At 45.7% G+C, this 14,141-nt stretch overlaps 1 protein-coding gene across 4 annotated transcripts in view; it reads right to left on the minus strand.

The window, feature by feature from the left end:
- Positions 1–14,141, minus strand: part of DNAH17 (dynein axonemal heavy chain 17) — a 12,633,448-nt gene that overhangs the window by 3,066,673 nt on the left and 9,552,634 nt on the right. The window lies entirely within an intron of this gene.

Raw genomic sequence — 14,141 nt, forward strand, 5'->3', positions numbered from 1 at the left:
ATCTCCTGACATCCTCCATGCAAGCTGCTAGGTTGATCGGGGGGAGCCTGCTGTTCTTCTGTGCCAGAGAGACCACCAGCTGAGTGTCGTCCGCATACGAGATGATCTTGATACCGTATTGTCGGACGACCTCAGCCAGTGGCCTCATGTACACATTGAACAGCGTGGGGCTTAGGGAGGAGCCTTGGGGTACCCCGCAGTTTAGAGGTCTGCTAGTGGAGCAGGAGTCGCCATCAAAGACCTGGAAGGTCCTTCCGCTCAAAAAGGAACCCAACCAGTCAACAGCGTTTCCTGAGACCCCCAGATCGACTAGACGAGACAGCAGGGTTTTGTGGCACACCGTATCAAACGCGGCGCTTAGATCAAGGAGGACCACTGCCACTGACCCCCCTTGATCCAAGATCCTCCTGGATTCCTCCGTCACGGCCAGAAGAGCAGTTTCTGTGCTGTGTTTTGGACGGAATCTTGTTTGGGTGGAGTCCAGTAGAAGATTCTCCTCGAGGAAGTTGGTGAGGTGGAGATTAATGTGCTTCTCTAGAATTTTACATTCCCAAGGCAACAGGGAGATTGGACGGTAGTTGTTGGGGTCCATAGGGTTGAGGTTGGGTTTCTTAAGCAGTGCTCTCACCATTGCCTGTTTCCAGGAGGGAGGAACCACTCCTGTTTGCATGGAGCTATTAAGTAGGTCCATGAGGGTGGGGAAAATGACCTGGTTAGCCATGTTCATCATCTGAGGGGGCACTGGGTCGAGGGGGGAGCCTGATTTTACTTGATGTGCAAGGGATTTGAGTGATTCCAGGTCTAATGGTGGAAATTCGTTCAGGGAGACTCGCGGAGGATGTTCTGTATCGCTTGGGGGTGGTGGTATGACAGTGATAGTCTCTGAGATGGTGCTGCGAAGGATAAGTATATGTTATTGATTTTTTTAAAGAAAAATTCAGCCAGCTCATTGCATCGAGCTATAGGGTTGTCGATTGGAGCCATGGGAGGGGAGATTTTAGAAAGACTTTTGACTACTTGGTATATTTCTCTTGGCTTAGATCGAGCTGCCATGATTTTTTCTTTATAGTAGTTAGTTTGAGCTAAGTTTATTTCGCGTTTGTACGCCCTAATGGCTTCCCTATACCTGTCTTTTCCGGTGATAGCGTATCCTAGGCGCCACTTTCTTTCCAACTTTCTACACTGTCGTTTTAGCTCCCTGAGCTTCTCCGAGTACCAGGGGGCAGTTTCTCGTGCTCTTTTTAGCCTGGTTTTCCTGGAAGGGAGGATAGTGTTGATGGAATCCTCGATCCACTTGTTGAATGTCCTGCTGTCAGGTACAGGGTTCTTGGAAAGAGCGGGTTTGGAAATGGAAAGGAGGCTCGACCACTGCTCTAGCGGGAGTCTCGACCAGTTTCTCATCTTTCGTGAGATAGGTGGAGGGGGAGTGACTTTACAAGTAGACCAGTTAAGGGGAATCAGAAAGTGATCAGTCCATGGGAGGTAGGTGATAGTGCCAACCGTGAGGTTGGGGCAATTGCTAAAGACTGGGTCGAGCAGGTGACCTTTGTTATGAGTGGGGGACCTGATTAATTGTTCTAATTGAATTGCACGATATACAAGTATACCTGATTGGATTAATAGAGCAGTGCAGCCATCACATTCTAAGAATTGACTTAGACACTGTGGGGGTGCAGGGCTCATGCCTCTGTACCCTCACCTTAGGGCTAGTGCACCGTCCTGGAGGGGTGACTTACTTAGGATTTATTTTTAAAGAACAATGGTCCTTAGGTAGAGAGTACAAAGAACACATGACATATAGACCTTAATGGGTACTATAAACAATCGGTGTCCAGCCGGACAGGGAATTTTTAATGTGCAATTTAATCACAAATTAGCATACATGAGGAGCGACACAAAATGAAGCGGGACGCAATCCTGTACCCGATCTAGGGGAAAAGACAAAACAAACATAAAACGTAAAACATAAAGGGTTTCAGGCAACAATAGAGCTATGGTAGATTGAACTAATCATAGAATCAAGCAAGCTAACCAACACAGTGACCACATTTTTCATACAGTTCACAAAACAGTGGCACTGTTACATTTGTCGACGACGTTTCGATCCCAAGCTCTTAGAATGCATGGATCATCATCAGGACTAGAAAGAAATTAAATGCCTGGTATTCAACACAATGCCTGTGGGGTAAAGAAAAGGGAAAAACACAGGGGAACCTATCAAGAGTGTTTACAATAAGGAAGATTACTACTTTCAACAAGTCAGCATGGTCATGCATTAACTCAATTTGAACATTTATGAGAAATGGTGAAAAATGTAACTCAAAAACGGAAGATTTGTAAGCAAAAAAATACACATCGGTTAAGGTTGAGTTCAGAAAAGTGAAGGAAGGATGAAAAGAATCAGTAACAGTGCACTTAATACGGTGGGGGTGCCGACCGATGGTTTGTGAGCCCTGATTTATGAGTCAAGTAGTGCATTCGATGCTCGGGCTCATGTTTGTGCAGGTGCTGCGTGCAAGGCAACCCTGGGCAGTTTAAACAGTAACAATTAACGTGGCGCTAGAAGAAGAGTTGGTGAGAATCATTAATAAAAATGTCAGCAAACCTAGTTGAACCAATGAACGGGTTCGTCGAAATAATTTGTGGTTGATAGTCGGAACTAGAAAACCAAATGGAAAACGATTCCGTGAAAATCCTGTATGCTCCGTGAAAAAGTGAACTGACTTATCTTGTCAATAGGTTTACCTTGTGCTAAGGAAGTACAACTCCTAGATCTGGATGAAGTAGGCGAGCCGGGAGTTGGGCTTCTGCCTGTAATTTCAGGTTTGTAGGAGCGTATGCGGAAATCGACAGCAAGCTCTTGGTAGTTGGGGACGAAGGGAGGGAGGATTTAGGCAGACCGACATGGGGTCAGGTTAAGAGAGTGTGAGCAGTGGGGCAAGAGTAACATGCTTACTTCAATGAAGGATTGCGGTGATTCGCCTATGGTTCCGTGGCATGATAGCAGGAACTGAATGCGTGCCGTGTCCTGCCGTTTTTAAGGGCAAACTGGGCCCCCATCTTAGGTGAGTGTGAAATGGGCAGTGAGAAAAAGACTACCCAAAACGGGTTGCTTGGAAAAGGTACATCGGACGGCGATCTCATGACGTCTAGTGTATCTATAGTCACACGATTGTGAAACTGCATACAAGGCCGCATGAGTGTAAAAGAATATAAAGGAAATTAAGAAAACATGGAAAGAGTAAATAGGCTTGGACAGTTGGAAGTTAAAAAACTTGATGTGAACTTGCATTAAGAAAGGGAAATGATCGTTATAGTATGATCCACCAAGTTAAAAAAAAACAACATGTTAATTCAGTAATTAAAAGCATGTGCACTGGAAATATACGGAATTTCTGAAATGTGCAACAATTTGCAGTCAATTGTAATAACTAATTATACACTGGTGTCATAAATTCAATTGAGAAATGATCATTCATAATTATTGGTGGGAGAGTGAAAATATTTGGAGCATTTTTCTTAAACCAATTTGGGAGGTATGCAGTGTGTGCAGATTCTACAGTTAGAACAGGTAGAAAGTCTTTGTTCGGAAGGATTATAATAACGTTGTCCAGTCTTCATTCCTGTTTAACCCGCTCGTGATGGTGTCGAAGAGGATTATGGACTTGAGTTCCTCTCTGTTAAACAGCTGAGCCATGTTTCTGCCTCTTTGCGGGAGTTTGAGTACTTTGAGAACTGTCCACCGGATATCATCCTCATTGTGATTGGCCAGTGTGAAATGTTCTACCAAGGGTGCATTCAATGTCTTACACCTGATTCTGCTCCGGTGCTGGCAAATCCTTGTTTTTATTTTCTGAGTTGTCTACCCAATGTATATTTCTAAACATGGACATTGAATCAAGTAAACCACATTAAAGTTTGAGAAAGAGTGGCAATTTACAGTAATATTCTTAAAAGTGAAGGATTTGCCTTCCAAAGTGAATTCACACACGTTGCAACAACCACACTTAGAATGACCAATCACTGGTGCCAATCCCCATAAAGAGTCTAGTGTCGTGGGTGGAGTGGAGTTGGGAAGGGCTGCCCTTACTAGATGATCTTTAAGGTTCCGACTTTTGCGGAAGGCAAAAAGGGGCCGTTCGATGCTCAGGCTACCTACATTTAGTATTGGCCAATGTTGGAGTATGGTCTTCCGTATGTTATTGGAAACTGGTGAAAATGTAGTGACGCATACAATCCTTTCTGTTTCCTTTTTGGGATTGGGGCTTAGAAGAATTTCTCATGGGCAATACCAGGCTCTCTTGGATGCATTCATGACAATTTTTTGGGGGTAACCCCAATCTTTGAGTTTGGTAGCCAGAATGTTTGCCTCTCTGAAATAGTCATCCTTATTAGAGCAATTGCGTCTTATTCTTAAAAATTGTGAGTAAGGGAGCGAGTCTCTTAGAGCCCTAGGGTGGTTGCTTGAGTAACTGAGTAACGTGTTCCGCTCTGTCCATTTCCTGTAAAGGCGGGTAAGTAACTTGCCCTCTGAGTGGAAAATGGTGAGATCTAGAAAGCAATGGCTAGTTTATCAACGGTAATTGTGAATGTGAGCCCAGAACAATTATTGTTTAACCAGTGGACAAATTGGTGCAAAAAGTCAGTATTGTGTCGCCATATGACAAAAATGTCATCCATGTATCTTCGCCAGAGGGTAATCCCCGAGAAGAAGAGATTGCAGGTAGTAAGAATGGAAGATGTTTCAAGGAAGTCCATAAACAAAATGGCCGGATAAGGGGCAAAAATTGCGCCCATAGAGGTGCCTTTGATCTGCTGATAGAAGTGATTATCAAAAGCAAAGAAATTTCGTGTTAGACAAAGTTCAAGCAGTTGGAGAATGAATAGTGTGGGGACGGCATGGGGGCGTGGTCATGTGTCTAGTATTCTTTGAATAACCAGTGATGTTAGTATATAGGGACTCGACGTCCATTGTACAAAGTGTATCAGTGTCAGGGTTGTAGGGGTGATGTTCAACAAGATTTATCATCCCCATACTATCTCTTACATAGCAAGCGGTTTTCGGAACAAAATCTTTAATGAAGAAGTCAACAAAAGAACCCAGGGGTTCTAAAATAGAACCACATGCCGACACTATAGGTCGTCCAGGGGGATTGGTCGGGTTTTTATGGACTTTAGGAAGGGTGTATATCACTGGAGTTCGTGGAGATTTAACATTTAGGAAATTGAATTCCTTTTTGTTGAGAAAACCCTCATTTAAACTATTTGTGGTCATTCTTGTTATCATTCCCTGAAGCTGTTAAGTGGGATTTGAGGGAAGCCTACGGTAGTGTTCCGTATTGGAAAGTTGGCGTAGGATTTCCTCCTTGTAGGCCTCTCTTTCTTGGAGTACTTTACCACCACCCTTGTCGGCACTTTTAATAATGAGGGAGGTGTTAGTTTTCAGTGAGCCAATTGCCTGCTTCTCTTCAATGGAGAGGTTGTAAGAGATAAACCGCCTTGTCTGTGCAAGATTAGCTAGGTCTTTGAGTACCATTTTTTCAAAAGTGAGGATCTCTGTGGGAATCATACCAGATGTGGGACAGAATGTAGAAGGTGGATGAAAAGGGGTGTTGGAGATGTAATTCCGTGTGGGGTTGAGTTGAAAAAAGGCTTGTAGGCAGATCTGTCTAAAAAAAACGGACTAATTCCGTTTGAAGTTCCAAAAAATTAGGAGGAAAGGTGGGAACAAAGGATAACCCTTTCTTGAGAAGTGAGGGTTCAGGGTCTGCCAGTGTGTGTTTGGATAAGTTAAAGATAGGGATTATGTCGGAGGATGTCGTAGTGGTATTGTGTTTATTTACCCCTGATAAAATGTTTGGCGTGTTTGGCGTTCGCCCGGTTGGTTGTACCAGCATTGTGTCCTCTTCCCTCGCCCCCGGCGTGGCGTGTCTTGTTAACCTCTGCCTAAAAAATTCCCACTATTGCTTCCTCCTCTATTGGAGGTGCTTGGACCCTCGCCAGAGTCTGATGCGTCTGAGGAATCTGCAGAGGTATCCGAGAAACCAACCAGGTTCTGGCGCCTGTTAAAGCGTCCCCAAGGTCTGGAGTTCTGAGGGTTAGAGTACGATCTGTTGTTGTAAAAATCTTTTTGTAAGTATGGATAAGTATTCTCTACGTTATAAGCCTTAATGTCTTTCTTTATCTTGTTAGACTTCTTATTTTGTTCTAATCTGTGGAAGTCAGCAATGGTTTTTTCCACTTGTTCCAATAGTTTCTTGCTTTCTGATGTGGTGCTAGAATCCTGTAATTGTTTCTCTATGTCGAGGATCTCAGTTTCTAGGGATTTCAAAGTTTCTGTGGCAATGTCGATACCCAGGACAAGTCAATGTCGGGAGCAGGTTGTGCCGATATAGCTAAAGCTTGTTATATATTTGGGGTTATCGGTAAAAAATCCTGGAATGTTCTTAATTTGTAGGCCTACAGGGATAACGTCAGCCTTAAGGTAGTCTGTAAGCATGAGAATCATCAGTTGTAATCTAACTTGGTTTTTCTTTAATTTTTCTAGTTGCTCCGGGAGGGAGGAATTAGTGAGGGCGGGAACATCTGGTGACTCAGAAAGAAGAGAGGGTCCTGAACATATTTTTCTTTATGTAGTCGTCTGAGTAGAGTGGTACATGTGCTGACATGCTGAGGGTACTGATAGGAGAAGAAACAAAAAGGGGGGATTTGGGGAAGAATTGCTAGGAAGGTCCAGTTCGTTGGAGGGTAATTAGAGTGAAACCCTTGCAATCCAGCGATTGCGCTATACTTATTTTAAACAAACAAGGGAACCCGATGAGTTACCAAGGACCCTGGGTATCAATTATTTTTAAAGAACAATGGTCCTTAGGTAGAGAGTACAAAGAACAAATGACATATAGACCTTAATGGGTACTATAAACATTCGGTGTCCAGCAGGACAGGGAATTTTTATTGTGCAATAAAATCACAAATTAGCATACATGAGGAGCGACACAAAATAAAGCGGGACGCTATCCTGACCCGATCTGTGGGAAAAGAGTAAACAAACATAAAACATAAAACATAAAGGCTTTCAGGCAACAATGTAATGTAATGTAATGTAAAGGGTTCTTGTATAGCGCGGACTAAACTCCAGGGAGCATCTTGGCGCTGTAGAGAGGAACAAACAGGAGGCCTTGTTCATGTAGTGAGATAGGTTGGTAGGTTTAGATTAAGTTTTTACATTGTGAGTCAGATAAGGTGTACATCCAGGTTTTGAGGGCCTTTCTGTAAGCTGTTTCTGTGGTGATTTGACGGAGGGGTGGTGGGAGTATGTTCCAGGCTTTGGAGCCCAAGACTGCCAGAGCTTTTCCTCCTCTAGTTTTAAGTCTGAATTTGGGGATGGTGAGGAGGTTGGCATTTTGGGATCTCAGACATCGCGAGGGAGTGTAGTGTTGGAACATACTCTTAATGTAGCTGGGTCCTTTTCCATAGAAGGCCCTGAAGGAAATTATGAGGATTTTAAAAAGCACCCACTTGTGGATTGGCAGCCAGTGCAGAATGTCCATTGCTTCTGTGGCTGAGGTCCTCCTTTTCCACCCTAGCATCAGTCTAGCCGCTGCATGTTGCACCATTTGCAGTTTGTGGCAGACTGCTCTGTTAGTGTCTGCATATAGGCTGTTGCAGTAGTCGAGGCGTGATGTTATAAGTGCTACTGCAACCATTTTTCTTGCTGAGAAGGGGATAAGGTCGAAAAACTTTCTGAGCCCTTTTATTATGCCAAAGCAGGTCCCTGCTACGGCCACTGCTTGCTGTTTGAAGCTCAGGGAGGGGTCGAAATTAATCCCTAAGTTTCGGACTAAGAGAGAGGGTGTTTGGGGGGACGATGGCGTCCTCCGACCACCATAGTGTGGGGTTGAACATGTTCCCTTTTCCAAAGGGTAGGATCTCCGTTTTTCCCAGAGTTGCATTTGAGATGGTTCATGTTCATCCATTGGAACGTGGCTTTGAGGCAGTCTTTAAGCTTGACTTTAGCTTCACAGGTATCGTCCTCCGTTACCAGGATGAGCTGTGTATCATCCGCATATGAGATGGTATTTATGCCAAAGGATGATATGAGGTACAAAAGGGGGTGGTGATGGACGGAGCATCTGAATCAATCAAACACTCACACCCAGTCAAAAGATCTGGGTTTAATCCATCACCGTTCTTTAGCCCACTCTGCCACCCCAGTTCAGACATGGCTATATGCAAATCATTCTGACCCTGTGCCTCATGGGAACACTCCAGCCCGAACTGCCAAGTCATGTCTTCCCTGGACCGGAAACAAGCTTCCGAGGACCGGTTTCTGGTATTCCAGCCGTCTTCAGCCCGGCTTGCTTGAATCCAGTGGCAAAGTGAGCAAGGGACTCACGTCTGAGCATACCCTGCCACACTTATGGCGGCCAAAAGCGGTACAAAAGGGGGTGGTGATGGACGGAGCATCTGAATCAATCAAACACTCACCCCCAGTCAAAAGATCTGGGTTTAATCCATCACCGTTCTTTAGCCCACTCTGCCACCCCAGTTCAGACATGGCTATATGCAAATCATTCTGACCCTGTGCCTCATGGGAACAGTCCAGCCCGAACTGCCAAGTCATGTCTTCCCTGGACCGGAAACAAGCTTCCGAGGACCGGTTTCTGGCATTCCAGCCGTCTTCAGCCCGGCTTGCTTGAATCCAGTGGCAAAGTGAGCAAGGGACTCACGTCTGAGCATACCCTGCCACACTTATGGCGGCCAAAAGCGGTACAAAAGGGGGTGGTGATGGACGGAGCATCTGAATCAATCAAACACTCACCCCCAGTCAAAAGATCTGGGTTTAATCCATGACCGTTCTTTAGCCCACTCTGCCACCCCAGTTCAGATATGGCTATATGCAAATCATTCTGACCCTGTGCCTCATGGGAACAGTCCAGCCTGAACTGCCAAGCCATGTCTTCCCTGGACCGGAAACAAGCTTCCGAGGACCGGTTTCTGGCATTCCAGCCGTCTTCAGCCCGGCTTGCTTGAATCCAGTGGCAAAGTGAGCAAGGGACTCACGTCTGAGCATACCCTGCCACACTTATGGCGGCCAAAAGCGGTACAAAAGGGGGTGGTGATGGACGGAGCATCTGAATCAATCAAACACTCACACCCAGTCAAAAGATCTGGGTTTAATCCAACACCGTTCTTTAGCCCACTCTGCCACCCCAGTTCAGACACAGAGGCAAAGTGAGCAAGGGACTTTCCTCCTCTAGTTTTAAGTCTGAATTTGGGGATGGTGAGGAGGTTGGCATTTTGGGATCTCAGACATCGCAAGGGAGTGTAGTGTTGGAACATACTCTTAATGTAGCTGGCTCCGTTTCCATAGAAGGCCCTGAAGGTAATTATGAGGATTTTTAAAAGCACCCACTTGTGGATTGGCAGCCAGTGCAGAATGTCCATTGCTTCTGTGGCTGAGGTCCTCCTTTTCCATCCTAGCACCAGTCTAGCCGCTGCATGTTGCACCATTTGCAGTTTGTGGCAGACTGCTCTGTTAGTGCCTGCATATAGGCTGTTGCAGTAGTCGAGGCGTGATGGTATAACTGCTACTGCAACCATTTTTCTTGCTGAGAAGGGGATAAGGTCAAAAAACTTTCTGAGCCCTTTTATTATGCCAAAGCAGGTCCCTGCTACGGCCACTGCTTGCTGTTTGAAGCTCAGGGAGGGGTCGAAATTAATCCCTAAGTTTCAGACTAAGAGAGAGGGTGTTTGGGGGGACGATAGCGTCCTCCGACCACCATAGTGTGGGGTTGAACATGTTCCCTTTTCCAAAGGGTAGGATCTCCGTTTTTCCCAGAGTTGCATTTGAGATGGTTCATGTTCATCCATTGGAACGTGGCTTTGAGGCAGTCTTGAAGCTTGACTTCAGCTTCACAGGTATCGTCTTCCGTTACCAGGATGAGCTGTGTATCATCCGCATATGAGATGGTATTTATGCCAAAGGATGATATCGGGGCAATCAGGGGGGCCATATAAACATTGAAGAGTGTCGGGCTCAGACAGGAGCCCTGGGGCACTCCTGAGTTGAGTAGTTTTCCTTCTGACCTGAACTGGCCTAGGGTGACCACTTGTCGCCTATTTGCTAGGAAACTTTTCAGCCAGCCCAGTACCCTTCCGCCTATTCCTGCCGCGGCTAGACGGTCTACCAAGATGGTATGGGACACCGCGTTGAAAGCCGCGGACAGGTCTAGGAGTACCAGCACTGCTTTCTTTCCCTGGTCCATTGCGGCTCTGAGTGTTTCGGAGGTAAAGATTAGAGCTGACTCGGTCGAGTGCTGGGCTCTAAAACCTGCTTGGTTGGGGTGCCAGATGTTATTGGCCTCCAGGAAGGCAGTTAGCTGTTTATTTACTGATTTTTCTGTTAGTTTACAGAAGGTAGGAAGTAGGGAAATGGGTCGCAGATTTGTGAGAGTAGTGGGGTCTGGTAATAGTTTTTTTTGCAGGGGCTTAACTGCTGCAAGTTTCCATTCTTCAGGGACTAAGCCTAAGTTGAGTGAGGAGTTTATGATATTGTTGACGATGGGATTTGCAATCTCTACCAATGTGTGGAGAACAAATGGAGGGCAGGGGTCGAACGGTGAGCCTGATTTTATCTTAAGGATTTCTGTCCGGGATTCCTATAGGCTAACAGGTTGGAAAGAGGACATGGGGTCCATCGTTATGTTGGCACTTTTTATTAAAATCTCCTCTTGAGGTAGAGGGTGGGGGAAATCTTTAGTGAGCATTAGAATTTTATTCTCAAAAAAGTCTGCAATGGTGTTGCATAAAGTTTGAGAGGGGGGAATGTCTCTCTGCATAGTTTTGGGGTTAATGAAGGTGTTGACAATATTAAAGATTTCTTTCTGTTTATTGTTACTTTGTGTTATGGCTTCTGTGTAAGATTCCTTTTTGGTCTTTTTATCATCCCATGACAGAGGCGGCGGCCAATTTTATACTGATTCTGGTCAGATTCCGTATAATTAATCCGCCATATCCGTTCAAGAGCCCTGACCTTCCTTTGCTCTTCTTTCAGGGTTGGGGAAAACCAGGGGGCAGAAGGTTTACTGACCCTCGGCTTTGGTGCAGCATAGCCTTTTCCTGTGCTTAGGGCAGTCATCCATTCCCTGAAGGCCTGACTGTCCTTGGCCGGGTCTCCAATCGGAGATGGCATGGATCCTACTGCTCTGGTCAGAAACTCTGGTTGTCCTATCAAATTTTTCCAGCAGGGTTCCCCCTGGAGCAGACACGACTTCCTACCCAGGATATTTATAGCTGTGTTAGCTGTCACTGGGAGTTCGAAAGGGATATAGCTGTGGTCTGTCCATGTTAATACTTTGGGTGTTTTTACCTTGAGTGTCTCTAGGTTGGAGTAGATGCAATCAAGAATATGACCTGACTTGTACGTAGTGATGGTTGTGAGTATTTTTAGGCCTAGGACATTAATCGTGTCCGTAAAACATATCGCAGTCTGGTCTAAGGGGGAGTCTAGGTGTATATTAGCGTCTCCCAGGATTGTAAAATTGGCTGATTTAAGGGCTAGATCACTAATAGCTTCTCCAATGGTTTTCGTGAAGTCTGTATGAGTCCCAGGTGGCCGGTATACTAGTGCACCCGAGAAGGTAAATGAGTCATGTACCTTTATTGCGAAGCCTATGCTTTCTGCGCCTTTAAGGCCTGGAATCGTAAAGGTCTGGCAGTTTAGCGTATCTTGGTAGACAATTGCATTGCCTCCACCCCTCTGGTTAGGACTGTACTTTCTGGAAATGAGGTATCCCGGGGGAAGGGAGTTTGTGACATCAGGGTTGCTGTTTGGTGTCAGCCATGTTTCTGTCATGAACAGGCAGTCCAGCTCCCTTTCAGTTATTAGGTCAAAGATGTGTGGGGCATGCTTACCCATGGACCTAACATTGATGAGTCCGCAACGTAGGCTTTTCATTCATCTGTGTGACTGGGTGCTCTCATTGTCATTTGGTCCGAAGCTGTTTCTGCATGTCCTACAGCTCCATGGTCCACCCCAGTTTGCCATATTTAGTGGCTGAGTGCAGATAGTTGGGCCAGGGTTTAACCCTACTAAGGTTTCCCTTGTATATTGCATGATTTGACCAGGGGGGGTGGCCCTGGGCCCGGTCGAGGCGCGGACGGGCGCAGACGGGCTTACCTTTGGCGCACCTTTGGTGCGCCGCCGGTGCGCCCGCCGCGCGCGCCCACTGCGCGGAGGGGGGGCATGTTCTTTTAAGACTTGCCGTATGACCTGAGGCCCGTGCGCACCGGAAGTCTCCTCACTTCCGGTGTGTGTCCAAGGTAGAATGCCGTCCTCCCTCCACTACAAGCCGGCCTAGTGTCAGTGGTGGACCGGGGAGGTGGCGAAAAGATAGGGCAGATTGTTTTTAAAAGGTGACAGAAACGCAAATAATAATAGTGCAGTTATTACATTAAAAACAGTTGAATTATTACATCAATTCAAACAGTTAAGCTTTACGGGGCAATTTGGCAAACCACTTTCAAATTATTAAATCAATTTGATTCTATGCGTCCAAAGTTAAGTTTTTACCAGCGCAACAGCGAGGCAGAGCCCTCAGTTTGATTCCTATCTGGCGAGTGCCGGGAAATCGTCCCCTTTTGTACCGATCTCCAGCAGCTAGACCGCTGACCTGAGGCCCGTGCGCACCGGAAGTCTCCTCCCTTCCGGTGTGTGTCCAAGGTAGAATGCCGTCCTCCCTCCACTACAAGCCGGCCTAGTGTCGGTGGTGGACCAGGGAGGTGGCGAAAAGGTAGGGCAGATTGTTTTTAAAAGGTGACAGAAGCGTAAATATTAATAGTGCAGTTATTCCATTAAAAACAGTTGAATTATTACATCAATTCAAACAGTTAAGCTTTACGGGGCAATTTGGCAATAGAGCTATGGTAGCTTGAACTAATCATAGAATCAAGCAAGCTAACCAACACAGTGACCACATTTTTCATACAGATCACAAAACAGTGGCACTGTTACATTTGTCGACGACGTTTCGATCCCAAGCTCTTAGAATGCAGGGATCATCATCAGGACTAGAAAGAAATGAAATGCCTGGTATTTAACACAATGCCTGTGGGGTAAAGAAAAGGGAAAAAACACAGGGGAACCTGTCAAGAGTGTTTACAATAAGGAAGATTACTACTTTCAACAAGTCAGCATGGCCATGCATTAACTCAATTTGAACATTTATGAAAAACTGCAAAAAATGTAACTCAAAAACTGAAGATTTGTATGCTAATTTGTGATTATATTGCACATAAAAAATTCCCTGTCCTGCTGGACACCGAATGTTTATAGTACCCATTAAGGTCTATATGTCATTTGTTCTTTGTACTCTCTACCTAAGGACCATTGTTCTTTAAAAATAATTGATAGCCGGGGTCCTTGGTTACTCATCGGGTTCCCTTGTTTGTTTAAAATTACTAAGGATTTAGGCAGGAGATTGCAGGCATGACATACAGGGATGTGTACCATGTTGACTCTTCACTCTTCTCTGCACCAAAACAAGCAGCCTGAATTGGCAGTGAGTGGGTGTTAAGGTACAGTGGCTTTAAGGGTGACAAAATAGGTGCTGCAACCTTCAGATGCCGTCCCAGGTCACAATGCTCCTGGTACCCATGGTACCTTTACAAGGGGCTTACCTGCGGCCAGAGATGTGCCAATTATGGGTACAAAGGCACAGTTTTGGGAAAGAACACAATCCCTGGAAGCCGGATTGGCAGGCACCCAGGGCACATCAAGTCAGTTTGCATCAGAGGTCAGGCAAAAAGTGAGGGGAGGGGGCCATGCAAAAAGGGGCACTTTACTACACATTTGCTTCTACATCTACTCCCTTTGAGTCCCCTTTCCAGATATCAGAGCAAATAGCTCTACCTTTGCCTCACTCCTTTAGCATAAGTTGCCTAGTCTGCCATCTGCACAATCTTTGCTACCACCATCCCCAGCACATCCCTCCTCTACCTTCTTATAAGGCACCAGGCTTCTCCTTTCAACCTTCACAACCTCCTTAGATGGACTCCGCGAATGTCGTAGCTACTGCGCTTCCTACCTCAGGAAGACTGTACTTTTTTTACAAAGGCTACAACTCTGATTGCTAGTATGC

Source organism: Lissotriton helveticus, chromosome 7, assembly GCF_964261635.1.
Source record: "Lissotriton helveticus chromosome 7, aLisHel1.1, whole genome shotgun sequence".
Taxonomy (NCBI): domain Eukaryota; kingdom Metazoa; phylum Chordata; class Amphibia; order Caudata; family Salamandridae; genus Lissotriton; species Lissotriton helveticus.